Here is a 14681-nt window from a genome sequence, read left to right as displayed (position 1 = left end):
GCTCCAGTGCAAAATTTGACTCCCTGCTGTGAGAGTTGTTTTTCCCTCTCTTCAAGTAATTTCTCTTTAATTTCTTTACTTTTGGCTCACTACTCTTCAGGGAAGGGAGCAGCACCAACTCTCCACCTTGCTAGCAGAACTCTAAATTGTTAAATAATAAAAACCAAAATTGTCAAAGAACCCCATGGCTGAGTTTCCACAGTCACAAAGAGCAAAGCAAGTTTTTTTTCCAGTACTGTACAGTAAATCTTACCATCCCTGCTACATTATTCATTGCTACATTTCTAGTACCTTAAACTGCCACAATATGTGCTGATCCTTCTTTGCATTGTATTTTTTATTGCATTCTTATTCAGCAAACTCTGAAAATGATCCTGGGCTGTTCTCTTTCTGAGCAAGCTCCAGGAGTGCTCACATCCTTCTGCAGCACCTTCATTATCACCTGGCTCCTCTTGGTGATAATGTCTGAATTCTCAGACATCACTTTTCCCCAGTTCAAGAGGCCAAATTAGCACCTCACTTTCCATCCACCACAGCTATTAAAACAAATTTATTCTGCTGCAGAGCATCCATGTCCCCCACCAGACCTAATTTTAAGGCCCAGAGCTGGAGAAGGAGAGTGTTGCATTTCTGCCAGCTTAGCAGCCTCCAAGCTATGGATCCATCACCTCTCACAGAAGCTGACAGCTCCAGTCAAGGAAGTTTCTCACCCTTTGCTGACATCCCTCCCTGGCCCCCTCCACACACCCAGCTCATCACTGGTGACCTCTGCCAGTCACCAGCTCCTTTGGGAATGTGGACACACCAAGAGAATAAAAACCCCAGTCCCATCAGCACTGCTCTTCGTGCAAGGTTGGTACTGCATTGCATGCCTGATGAAAGAAATTAAAATCTACTCCTTTGCTTTCACAGGGTTAAGTAGAATGAAATTTATAAGCCCCTTTACTTTAGAAGCTTTAAATCCCAGCTGGTTAATAAATGTAGTAAATAAGCTTACAATTGCACTTTTTCTTGTTGTGTTAATTCTGAGCTCCCTCCGGATGAAGAGGCAGTAGGTTTACTGTACATGCTTTTCTTGCTGGCTCCACTTCTCTATGAGTACTGGGGGAAAAAGAGAGGAGGTGATGGATTCTGGTGGCTCTAAGACCTCCACCCCTCAAGCTGCTGAAAAATGAAAATTCCTTTCATAGTGAAAACCCTGAGAGAACACAGCAGGGACCCATATCGTCCAGAGGAAAGGCACCCATGCCCATGCACAAGACACACAACCTCAGAGCAGCTCAATCCCAACAGCAGCTCTGCATCCTCAGGAACACAGCCCTGGTGTTTAAATATATTTATAGTCATGGATGCTACCCATTACATAAACACACACTCTCCTGTCAAGCAGTTAGAGCTAATCTTCCTACAAAGCCACAGCAGTGGTTCTTGCAAATATGGATAAAGGTAAATATTATTTATATGTGTGTATCATCAGCATAGAAAGAAGTGAGATCTGTCCTTGCAAGTTTCCTTAAGTTTCTTAACAAAATTATCACCTGTCAAATAATAACAAAAGAAAATAAACATTTACTACTCAGTAGTGATTTAAAGACTTTGCCTTGTGTGGATCTGTATTTGTGGAAAAAAGTAGGAGTAAAGAACTACTCCAGTACACACAGCCCCAGTGCAGGAGCCAGGAGCTCCCTTTGAGCTTTGGCTTCACAAAAGTTGAGGGAACAGATGTTCAAGGCCACAGACACAGAGTCAAAAATCATCAGGAAATCCAGCAGATGAAGGAATTTAACATCACATCAATACAGCCTGTTTCTCCCCACAATCTCTCACAGTGACCAACTGATGTGCCAGCAAAATATGAATAATAAAAAATGGACTTAGAAGTGGCTGAATACAGAAATTCAGCACTTGGAAACTTTGCAACAGCCAAGACTAATCAAAAGAAATTACAACATTCAGTTGTCCCAGCAGGATAGTGAGACATTAATTCACAATGTGAGGTCACAGTCATGTCCAGACACCCCAGTGATGGTCATGATCCTTTTGTGGTCAGCCCTACCCAGCTCTGCAGTGCCTTGTGATCATTCCATCTGAAAGTTCTGCACTCTTGCCACATCATCCTCATTATCACCTGCCCCTCCTGGTGTTTGTCACCCAGTCCTCCAGCATTTTTTCTCCATTTCAAGAAGCCAGTTTAGCATCTTGTTTTTCCACTACCACAGCCATTACCAAAAATTTATTCTGCTGCAGGGCATCCATGTCCCCCCACCAGAATTCCTCTGTGTCCTGCAGTCTCACAGCTGAAGCAGGAGAGTGCTGCATCTCTCCCAGTTTAGGAGCCCCTGAGCTATGGATCCATCACTTCTCACAGCACATTGGTCAGGCTGGTCACCAATATTATCACTATCAGCACACGAAAAGCAAAAATTTGTTCAGGAGCACCACAGGATTTCATGAGGTGATGCTAGGTTTGAAGGGTTTCTTTTTCTTCTCTGCTACCACAGCAGGTCAGGGAAAAACAGATGCCACAAACAGAGGAGAGATCACTGACACCAATTTCAGGGACTGTCAGAGGGAATTTACAGCCTTTTCTATCATACAACCCAGAATTCCTCCCTTCTCCATACACAGGAGACTTCTGAACTAAACCAGGTTCAATCCTACATATGTCAATTAACTCAGATTAAAAACTACACAACAACAGCCAGAACACTCTCGAAGTGCATAGTTTGTGCCTTTTACATGAGCACAAGGATACTTTTGGTTTCACACCTACCTCTCACCAGTGGTTTCTCAAGTCCTCAGTCCTGTAACAGAGACAGAGCATGAGGAGTTTGGGAAAAAGGGCTTCTCCAACAAAGAGCTTCTCAGCACTGCTGTCCAGAGGATTCTCAGTAAATTGGCACTTGTGTGTGTTTTTTAAATTCTAACTTTGTACCAACATGAGCAGAGTCATTATGAAGTACTTAGGGATGTTCAGCAAATTGGAAGGCTGGGCTGGATGAACTTTCCTTAACCCTTATAAAGAAAATTCCCTTCTTTAGCACAACGTGCTGTGCTGTCTATTACCCGTCACATCTCACTATTGCTTCCATCTACTTAAAGAAATCTCTGATTACTTGTAGATATGAAGTCAGGTTCTTTACCTCTTTAATTTACAGAATAGTCATAACAGAAAATGTGTATCATCAAATAACAAACAAATTACTCTGTAATTATGAAACTGCCTACAGAGAATTCCTTATACACTCTCAAAATGAAATCTGAACTTCAAACACCAGAATAAGAAGATATATTATTTAAAAACCAATTAGAAGAACAAATGTACAATAGAGAATGACACAGAAGACTACAAGTTCTTGTAAGCTTCCGTTTTACCATTAGCATTTTAACAAGAAAAACATCCTAATTTAAAAGAGACTGTAACTTTGACATCAGTGGTATTATTTGGCAATTTAAATAATTTCATCTGCTTAAAAAGATGCAAAGAGGAAAAAGAGTCTTGGTTGTACAAAGGACCTATATTTTTCAGTGCATCTAACTAAGCAAATGTTTCATTAGAAAAGGCTAGAAAAACCCCCATATCATTTTAATAGCGGAATGAAGAACCCAATTAATAAAATGTCACAGAATTTTTGAGTTTGGAAGGGATCTCTAGAGGTTACCTGGTGCAACAGCCCTGCTCAGCTGGGGTACTTAGAGCACACAACCAGACCATGTTCAGAGAGCTTTGAATTATCTCCAAGGTTCCTATTAAGAACTGTTTAAAATTGACTATTCTTTAGGGTGAGCCATTCATATCAGATCAGCGCAGACCTTGCTAGGTCATCTTTTGATTTATCTTCCCTCATACAAGAAAAGTAGTTTGAAAGTTAGCAATAAAATTTCATTGGCAATGATTACTTCCTAGAAAGAGTAGGGTGTAAGCACCTACAACTCCATCAAAGAAGGGAAAGAGGGCACAAACTACATGTCTAAATGCACTGGGAAAACTCCAGATACTTTAAAAGAACCTCCTTTAGAATGAACACTGCCTCGGGATGTTTGCATCATATCATTCTGGTTCTAAAGCTTTATTTTTATGGATTTTTCATGGCTTGCCTCAGCCTTGAGATTTTGTAAAGGAACTGGGTAGGAACCGAATTTTAAAAGCTCTTTATGATTCTTCTCTTTAAAATTTCTAAAAAAATCCAATCTCCTTAATCCTTGGACAGATTTATTTATAATTTATGTGTACAAACTCCAGTCACATGCACTGACTCTTCTGCTTAAGGCCAGCATTACTTTCATTTCTAATCAAGATACGCACAGTAACAATGAAATAATGAAGTCTGGTAGCATCAGCTGTACACAGAATAAAACAAATATCACTGCTGCAGCCCTTAGAACTCTCCAGGATAACACTAGAGAACCATGGAGGTTGATTTGCAGCACAGACACTAAGGATAAATACTTTTGTAGATCTGTACTGGAAAACAGAATACACAGGAGGCGCTATTTGCAAAATTAATCTCATACCTTGCCTGCTTTTACAACATCTTTAAAAGGATTTAAAAGTTCCCCCCTTTATTAAAAAAATCCTTCAGAATGGCAAATTACAGATCACAAACAATGGAGCAATAATATTACACTTAGCTAGGGAGAATCCACAGCACCAAATGATCCTCTTTGTATCTCAGACACCATTTGGATTACTTACTAGTTCTGGTTATTACTGTAGCTCCAAAAATAGAGTAACTTCTATATTTGCACAGCAGTATCTCAGAATGCATAGAATTTACATTAAATTCCAGCTGTAATAGAACTGTAAGGGCTGAGCAGTCTTTCTCAGAGAGTGAAACTTAGCTGAGTTAGGAGCACATGGAATCAAAGAGATTAAATTGCACACATCTGTTGAGTATATTAAAACAATTAGTCAAGGCATAAATAGAAATACAAATAAAATAATAACAATATGCCATATGCATCTCAAGGAATTCCAGCAGAATACTTTGAAACCTCACAAAATGGCTGGTATTGATTCAGAGGCACAGTTTAAATACTCAAAAGGAAGGATGACCATCCTGTGATCCAGGGGCCTTATTTCAAAATACCCACTCACATTGCGAAGAGATCACAGCAGGGGATGTGGCAGTAATGAACAACTCGATGCAAGGGAAGAGTTCTGCTGCCACTTAACCAAGGCCTGTCCTCCAGCATTCTCCAATTACTTCCCTAGGCCTCAGAAGAACTCTCTCCTGTGCAGGCGTAAAATCTCAAGTGCAGCAAAACAACTTGAACTTGCAAAGGCACATTAAAGCAGAGCTCAAAGGCTGTTAGTCAAAAATCAAGATTTATGGATATGGGCAAAGGCCACAAATTAATATAGAGCGCAGTATCCAAGGGAGATATTTGAAGGGATTTGCAATGTAAGGAAGATCATTAATCTTACACGTGCCAGGATGGAGAGGTGCAGGTGGTTCTGATTCACACCAGCAATTAAGAGTCACTGTCCAGATACCTTGGAAAGGAGAAGCCCTAAACTCTACCTTGTGCTCCAGAACTGCTTAAACATCTTAAAAGGTTGTGGGAATATTTGAGTGATTTTATTGTATTTATAATATATAGTAGCAGTAATGTGAAATTACCAATTTTTAATAATTCTTTGAGCAACATGTGTTATAAATTATAAATAGGTGACTATGCCATAGAAAATACGCATAATGTTTTCAGATATTTGCTAAACATGTGCTGTAACTTTTAGAGAAACTAAACAGAATGACAAGGGGTAAAAAAGTTTCCAGACATGTTCAGAAACCAATTTCTAATTAAACAAACAAAAAAAATTAAAATTAAGTAAATACAATTGCAGTGGTCTCTGCCATATTGTAATTGTTTAATGAGTCTTTCTAAGCTACCTGGAGATACTGACTACTCCAAATACAGCATTTGGAGAAGAAACAGCATGAGCTCTCTAACTGTTTTTGTCAGCTGCCAAGCACCTTCTTAATTCTAAACTTTTATTCTTAAAGACAAAATATTTATTAGGAAAAAGGTACTTTAATGAAAGGCAACATAATGATTTTTGTCAGTTTTTTGTAGAGCAAAATCATGTTTTCTTCCCAGTATGCAAAGACCAGTAGTCTTCTCAAAGTAAAAATCTCTGCCTTATTATTGGTTATGAGGGTGATTTGTCAGGTTTTAGCTTTTATATTTTTCAAATTCTGTTCTGCTTTAGTGTGTGGATCTGGGCTTCATATCAGGGGATGGTGAGCTCTGTGCACAGAGAAGGGAGACAAAAAAATTCCTGCTCCAGCTGGGGACCCAAGGACAAATGATCCAGATCTCAGGCCCAAGAGCACAAACAACATGGGCTGAAGAGAGAAAAACAAGAAGGATGGGACTGCATGGGCTGGAGTTGTAATTGGACAATTAGCTCCAATACACTAATGGACCAAAACTTTAAAAAGTGTGAAACCTCATGACAGGCTGTCCATTTTGTGACCATTTTGGGTTCACCCTGGCTGGGCTCTTGTGCTGCCCAAGGGGGATCTATTGAGGCCTCCTAATAAATCCCTGCTTTATTCTTTAGCTTCATCTAGTCTCTGTTCTAGGTCAGCCTTCACAAGGCATCAAGGGTATTTGGTTGATACAGGTGGCTACTTAATAAAGAGAATGCATCAATATCTAAAAGGTGATTAAGTCCAAAGTACTCACATTTTTCCCTTCTTTGGTGTCACTAAAGGAGAGAAATCAAGATCTTAGCTGCAGCTGTTCTCCAGTTCATCACAACTAACATTTATGCAAAGGTGAGACAACTGGTTAAAAAGGAACAACATACACTCCCTTTCTCTTCTATGAATCTCTTGATTTTCTAATATTTTAGGCTATGGAACCTTAAATGAACACCGAATATTCATTATTGCTGGCCCAGCCAGCTGAGGAATACAGAGCAGTTGCTACTGCTGACATGGAGACCAGAATTATTTCTCTTTAGGGAGCAGTACTGCTCTGAAAAATAAAAATAAACGAGCTAAGAATAAGGGAGTACATTTTATTTCTCTAATGAGGAACATGAATACACACACCTGTGCATAGCTCTCTCCAAGCCCTCCCAATAAATGGACTTGCTGTTGAGAGAGCCTGAGTCCCTTTAGAACTCATGGGTCATATTGTACTTCATAATAACTCCAGCCTAGGCACAGCACTGCACTCATTTGACTCCTTCAGAATAATTTTTTTTTGCCCTCTGTAAAGTTCCTGTCTGTATTCCATGGTTAGCAAATACCACACAATGTGAACATATAACTGTCAATCCCATCCATTTACTTCATTTTGGACTCTGTCAGGAGCAGAGGAATGAAATAATTTTAGAGCCTCAATGCCTCAGTAAAATTTTGCTTTATTTCCTGGAGTAAATTTATTCTTAAGGCCGCTTTTTCTACCTGCTCTCTGATGACAGTATTACCTGGAGGGGGACAAAACTTCTGCAATAATTGGAGCAGCTTCATAAACCAGAGCCTAAATTACCTGAATTCAAATATATACAGCATCAAGGAAATTGTTTGCAAGCATAAAATTCCATTCCAATCTGATCTATCGATTGTGCACTTACTCCAAAATTCAATTAACCTGCTGCCTGCAACAGCTCTGCACAAGTGCATAAAACTAAATTCACGGGTAATTGTTTGCAAGATCAGGTCAGTGATTCATCCACATTAAGCTGTTCAAAACTGAAAAGCTTGTGTGGGTACCAATGCCAAGGGCTCCTGCCTTCCATGTACAATTATCACTGATGCCTCCCAGTTTGTCTTCACTTGTTCAGTGAAGAAGATGCATATTTACAGAATTTAAATGAAAGTTAATGCATCTTCCACACTAAAATTATACCAGCCCTGTATCCTTCCATCTGGATCAGAGCAAGCAACTCCATTCATGTTCTATTTATATGAAACCTGTGCAGAAAAATGACAGGAAGAGAGAATCAAAAGACGAAGAACGGCACAAAAGAAACATTTTGCACCTGTTCTCAACAATAAAAGATTTTTTAAAAAATCACAGATTTCAGTATTAATCTCTCAGTTTTAGACAAGCACAATTTGCTTGCCTTCCTGTCCTTAATTTTACACCTGACTATCACCAGAAAAATTATTTCAGAAATGAAGAAATTAAGGTTACTGTCTCAAAAATGCAAATGTTTTCTGCTACTTACTTTCTAATTGTCTCTGTACGTGCTCTGGGTTGCATGAAGCCTTCCTGTGTAAAATTAGCAGTAATCAGTCCTCATGTTGTAGCACTGTGCAACTCCTGGGCAGGAAAGCCTGAGTTCCAGATCCCTAGGGGTCAGGAAAATAAAGATTTCTGCCAGCAGGCATTGGGTTTCAGATTTACTCTGCCAGAGCACTGCCATATATAATCAGCAGTTGCCAACAGTAGCATTTTTCATAAACACAACAATTATGAGAATTTCAGTTACCTCCTCCTGAAAGAAAAAAACACAAAAATGCTATGGTATTCAGACTGCTGATATATGTAATTGTATTTTCTTTCATAGATGGCTGTGATTTTTCTCCACCCCAAAGATGCCAGCAGATAGCTGAGGAATCAAAGTAGTGCCCCCATGCCTGAGATTTGTATCCTACAGTCTCAGGAAGAGTCTGTGTGTCCCTGCTCAGGGAATTGAGCATCACAAAACTCTCCTTAATTTACAAAGCATTGCAAAGTTCCACTTTGTCTTTTGTCTGTGTGTGGTTTGAGAGCATCAGGCTAAACACATATTATTACTTACAGTTTATTATTAAACACAGTGATCTACATGTACTGCGCATTTTATTTGAAAATTAGAGAGCAGAAAACAACCCTACTGCTTACTGCACTCATAATACCAGAACTGGTATGAGGATTTCTCACTAATGTCAATAAACATTTATTGTATGTTTCACTGTCTATCTCATCAGAATGGGGAATCATTTGTTTCTAATAACCAAGAGGAAAAGAATGTAGATATCCAAGCATAATGACTTTAGAACAATCTCCCTGGCAGCTCCAGGAGCACACCTTGATGAATAACTCACTCATACAACAGCACCAGTTGGCAATACAGCCTCCTTTATTTTTCCATGTCTCACTTTTTACTTTTAAGGACAGAGAGACACTTCTCAAGTCTACTGCTAGTTTCTGTGTGTGACCTTCTGCAGCGGGAACAGAACTCAAAGCAGATGGTGATAAACTTGCACAGAAGATTTAAGTTATACTCTGATCTTGAGGTCAACCTTGTTTTCAAGAGCTGTTTCAGCTTCTCACAAAAAACCCATCCACTTCTCACAGGAGCTAATAGGAATCTTTCAGCTTTTTTCTCCATGGCCTGGATTTATCTTCAGTTTACTTGTTTGCTGCAACATACAATAAAAAACAACCACAGCATGCTGTAGTTTCAGTGATCTTCATTAAACATCCAAAAGCAGATAGTGAGCTATGATGTATGCTTTGTTAGTATGTTTTGTTGGTATATTTTGTTGTATAAACAGTTATACCAGTACTACACAATGTACAAAATATTCTATACCCTGAACAAGCAGCAGAGATCCCTACAGCAAATCTGAAAACATGGCATTCCCACAAAAAAACCTAGCTATGGAACAAAATGGCTATAGAAAGATGAAGATCACCTTCAAGGAATTATGTCCTAAATGCTCCTCAGTTTTGAAAATTATAGCTGCATTTCTTTCCCTGTCTTCCACCCAGATCTTTCCCACCTAGTGAGTAATGGAAATATTCTGTACATTGCAACCAAAACAAAGTTCTTGACCCCAGTAAGCTTTGCTACTGGAAAAGTAGTGCAAAAGCTCCCTGGAGGTCTCCCAAGGTCTGTGCTATAAGAACGCTATTGGATTTGCAGTGAGAGACTCAGCAGGATAAAGACAATAAATTAACTCGATTAGATTAAATAGTCGGACATCCTCTCTTTTGAAAGAGAAAAAATAATCTAATTGAAAAAAAAATTAGAAAATAAATGACATACCCTGGGCACAGTCCCAGCAAAAATTGCTGAGGCTGATCTTTTGAATCCTTTCATTTCTGCAGAAGGGGAATAATTTCATATTTGGAACTTTCTGCTAGCTTCTGGGAAACCAGATTAATTGCACAGTCCCAGTTTCAAGATCAAAAATGTCCTGGTGTTAGTGCACATACTTTTTTCTTTTGGATTATCTATCCCTTGCTGTTCAGATAAATTTCATAAACTAGAAACTTCATGCCACTTTATTGAAGGTGATACTCTGGATAACTTCAAGACTAATGAGACGATCCTTTGCCATTACTTTTATTACTTGTATTTCTTAGGTGGTACCTACAGACCAAGCCAGGTTGACAGGAAATTGTGCCAGGAGCTGAATAAGTATTTACTCTGTGCAGTCCTAGACTGCCAGTATACCATTGCTGCTAGAGTAAGTCTTTGTGCAGCTACACTCAACTTGTGCTAGTTTATATTAGTATGATATTTTAATCTCTCCAATTCAGTTCTTGCTCTCTTCAGCTACAGTGTTTCAGTTTTTTCCAGAACTCTTAGAACTAGATGAAATAGTATAATTTTTGTCAAAACAAAACAGATTATGAAACTCTCTTCTGCTTTGAATTTTTAACCAGCACCACGGAGTCTTTGAGCAGTTGCCTCAAATTAGACTTAAAATGAACCTTTCATAACTGCAAGCTTTGATAAATTCTGTCCTTTAATTTAGCTTGTGGGATCAGGTAAATCCAATCTAACTATGAAGATGCCATGAAAGAAATTGCACTGTGTGATTCCTCCATCTGCCTGACAAGCCCCAGGGGTGCTCCAGGCATCTGAGGGATCATCCAATCAAGACTCCTGGCCACCCAAGAGTACCTGCTGCAGGATCTTTCAGGTTCCCTTAAAGAATAGACAGCTGTAACTACTTATTATATGCCTAAATCGAACAAATGTTGCACAGTGGAGTTTATTCTTCTGTTCTCATACCATGAAAGGACAATGCAGCTAGGCAGTGCCTCTCCATGAACAAAACTGAGAGGCTAGGCAACACTAGGAAGTTTTTAATGTTGATACTTGTGTTGCTAATGGAATAACTCCTCAAGATTTTGGTTTGCAGATACTAAGCCCATTTGCTTGCCTTCTGTCTTGGGTTGAAAAGATAGGTTTCTGCTAAGGAAGGCAGGAGTCCCTCTTGAAATGGAAAATGTTTTTATACCCTGCATTATGAAGGGTGTAAAAGATTTGTGGGGGTCAGGAACATTATAAAGGATTTTTATACCCTTCATAATCTTCCTGACCCCCACAAATCTTCTGCTTCCACCAGTCCCGATCAATACAGCACTGAAGTTGTCACTGCCCATGTATTTGTGCAAACCTGCTGCTGACCTTACTGCTGTTCCATTCCCCTCTGCTCCACCAACAGCCCCTTTAAATCAATTATTTATCAGATCCACTGGGACTTCAACACTAATTGCAATGAGATTTGTGGCTTCTGGATCAAAATGAAGTCCCATAACACAAATTTTTTTTCTGTTCATACCTCGTTTTCCAGTTTTCTTTGACATCCTTACAAAACAGCCAGACCCTTAAAGGGCTGAGATCTTAAGCTCTTTGTCAGCACTTACTGAAATTATCGCATACACAATGAGAAATCCAGTGTTAGAGGCAAGAAGATGGCATTATCTTCTTCCTGAGTGCCATGCCAGCTGAGCCCTCCGGGCTTTATCTCCTACCATCTGTAACACCTCTCTTTATATTCAGCTCCATGAGGATCCTCTCGCACACTTTATGTTGAATATGTTGTCTCAGATGCTGTGAGTTTCTCTCCAGGATTGATCTAAGCTGCCCATGTTGAACAAAATACTTTGTATTTTGGTTTTCAGAATTATTAGTAGCGCTCACCATTTCTGTAAGGAAAACCAGTTCAACAGAGAGAAACCTCAGCAGTGGGAATGAGGAGGCTTTTAAAAGATTTGAGATAGCCTGGTAGATTCCACACTGCATTCTTCCAATATAGTCTGGTTGCAGTAACATGGAAAAAGGGTCTCAATGGTGAATTACGACTCATCTATACAACCCTTATGTGAGAAATGCATTCTTATCAAAGTCTCATAGGCACTACTGTATTAGCTTTGAGCAACCTTCAGGTATAAACAATTCCATTAATCATCAAGTTGTCTACAGCAAATATCCCTGAACAGCACAAGAAACTGCAATTCCCTTACTGGATACAGAGGAAAAAACTCCCAGTTTGATACATTAGGAATTAGAACTGGGAGCCTGGTTGGGATGGAGTGGAACCCATCAAAAGACACAAAAAAAAACAACTCCCAAAAGAATCCCAACATGAATTTTCTTTTGAAACACTGACTTCTGTAACCTAAGGAGAATTAAGCACATGCCAGCTCTAAATTCCAGCCAGGACATGGGACACACACAAAAAAAATCTGTCTTTTCCAGGATGTCCTTCAGCATTCAAATCCCTAAAGCCATAAATAGCATATATTAGCACTCGATAATTTCGCAAAGACAAAGGTACATAACTTGCTAAGGGAAAAACACCAATTGGTGACATATAAATATTGCTTTGACCCTGGGGTCAAATTTCTGAGAAACTGCAGAATTACAGAAGAGTTTGACTACCTAACTCCCCTTGGTTTAGGAAATAGATGCACTTAGGGACTGGAGTTGTAGAAAGTCAGGAAAACTGCCCCAGGCATGTTTTGCCATGGCTTTTACATCACTCCAGAATGGTTGCTGCTATCAGAGCAAAGCCAGCTACTAAAAGCACTCTCAGCAAACTTTTCCCTGCCTCTGCAGGAATTAAGTACACTTACCTCACCAGTTTCCAAAGCCACACGAAGCAAACCAGATTATTTTGGGATGAGCGTTCTTGCATTACAGCCATTGCTGCTCAATGTAACCGCAACAAACAGGCTTTTTTTCATTCCCTAAAACCATTATCACAGCTGGGCTGCTGATTCATCACAGGCCTGGATGCAACATATTCCCAGCCCAGGTCCCTTGCAAGAAAAGGTCTGTGACATGTGATAGGAAATGCTGCAATTACTGCTCATTTTTCTGAGCACTGTAGAGCTCCGCAGAGATGCTGGAGCGTGATGCAAAACCTGAAAGGGCTTCTTATATTCTCTAATCAAATTCCATAGTTCTCGGATGCACAGTACAAGGAGAACATATTAATTGAATTCACAGCAAAATGTAAGACTTATCAAAAGATACCAAGGCTTAAGAGAATCAGCCTGTTGTGCTAACACCAATTCATCTACCCCACACTCAGTACACCACCAGCCATGCTAGAAATAAGTGATAGTTTTCAGCAGTACTTTGCTTTCATTTAAAATACAGACTTTTTTATCATTATAACTGTCTAGAACCCAAAAGACACTGTCCATTATAGAACTATTAGAACTAAATACTCAATATTTATCTATACAAGAGGGATCATGCACTTTTCTTGACACGCTATAGGACTGTAGTGGATTTTAGGACTTGAGTCTAACAGGCAATGTCAGTGCATCAAATAATTGAGGCTTTTGCCAGAGCAATGAACAGTGATGCATTGGTCTCATTACTGTCAAAAAAATCACAGAGAGCTTTGATGAACGACTCAGTATAACAGAGAAGGGTTAAGGAATGACCAGCTCTTGAGTTGGGTACATAAAGGATGCCAAAAGTTTAAGAAAAGAGAAAATCAATGATTTTTCTAACTGGCTAAGTTAACAGGGACAGATGCAGCGCTCTATCAACAGCAATATTTAGGCTATTGCTGAAGCAGAATTTTATTCCTGTTAAGTTCCCAAGCAAAGAGTTATCACAGATCAGCAGAGATGCACTTGGACAGCCCAGGGACTGAAGAGGTAACCCACTTGATAGACCCTCAGCTTGTGAATGACTCTATCAAGTCAAATAAGAGAGATGCAACATATTAATAATTAGTTCTAGCATAAGGTATTAGAGACATTCTGACCTGTATTAATATTTTGCCTGAAGTGATTTGCAGCCTTTCTCTGTCATTCTGTTTAATATACCCAAGGTCCAGATCCTGTTCTTGCTGCCAAAACATCTCTAATCTGTTTGTGCCCTCCCCCCGTCCCTTTACAGAGCTTATTTTAGAGTTTGTTCTATAAAGGAGGAAACCTTATGGAGTCTCTTCGTAATTCTTAATAGTAAATTCTTTATCCACCTTTTCATCCCACCAACTTGTCTCTGTTACTAAGAAAATTTTACACATATTTAAAAAATGAGTTTGTAAGTTAAGAAATGAAAAAGCATTGTCACCAGATAACCTGAAGTATGCAACAGAGACCAATTGCCTACAAATATGTTAAGATTGTGGTTTAAAGTTTGTTTATTGACAAGAAAACATTGGGATTTGCAGCTGAGAACAGATATAAGGATGGAGTGGTCTCACCACTTGTAGCTCTATGAAATTATCAGTGTGTCTCTTTTTCAGTATCAGTGTCAGAAGAACATGTTTGGTGTATATATATCCAGCACAACAGTGTTTCTAGAAGAAAGCAGGGCAATTACAGCCTTGAGCTGTTCTGCAATTTTGTATTTAAACTTATAAAATACACTCTTCCAGTTTAAGAATTCATCTCTAAATTGCCAATCAAATCACTCCAGGAAACAAGACTTTTCATTTCTCAAGCTTACAAGAAGTAATTTACCAACG

This window comes from Zonotrichia albicollis, chromosome 19, assembly GCF_047830755.1.
Source record: "Zonotrichia albicollis isolate bZonAlb1 chromosome 19, bZonAlb1.hap1, whole genome shotgun sequence".
Taxonomy (NCBI): Eukaryota; Metazoa; Chordata; class Aves; order Passeriformes; family Passerellidae; genus Zonotrichia; species Zonotrichia albicollis.
This window is presented reverse-complemented; position numbering follows the sequence as displayed.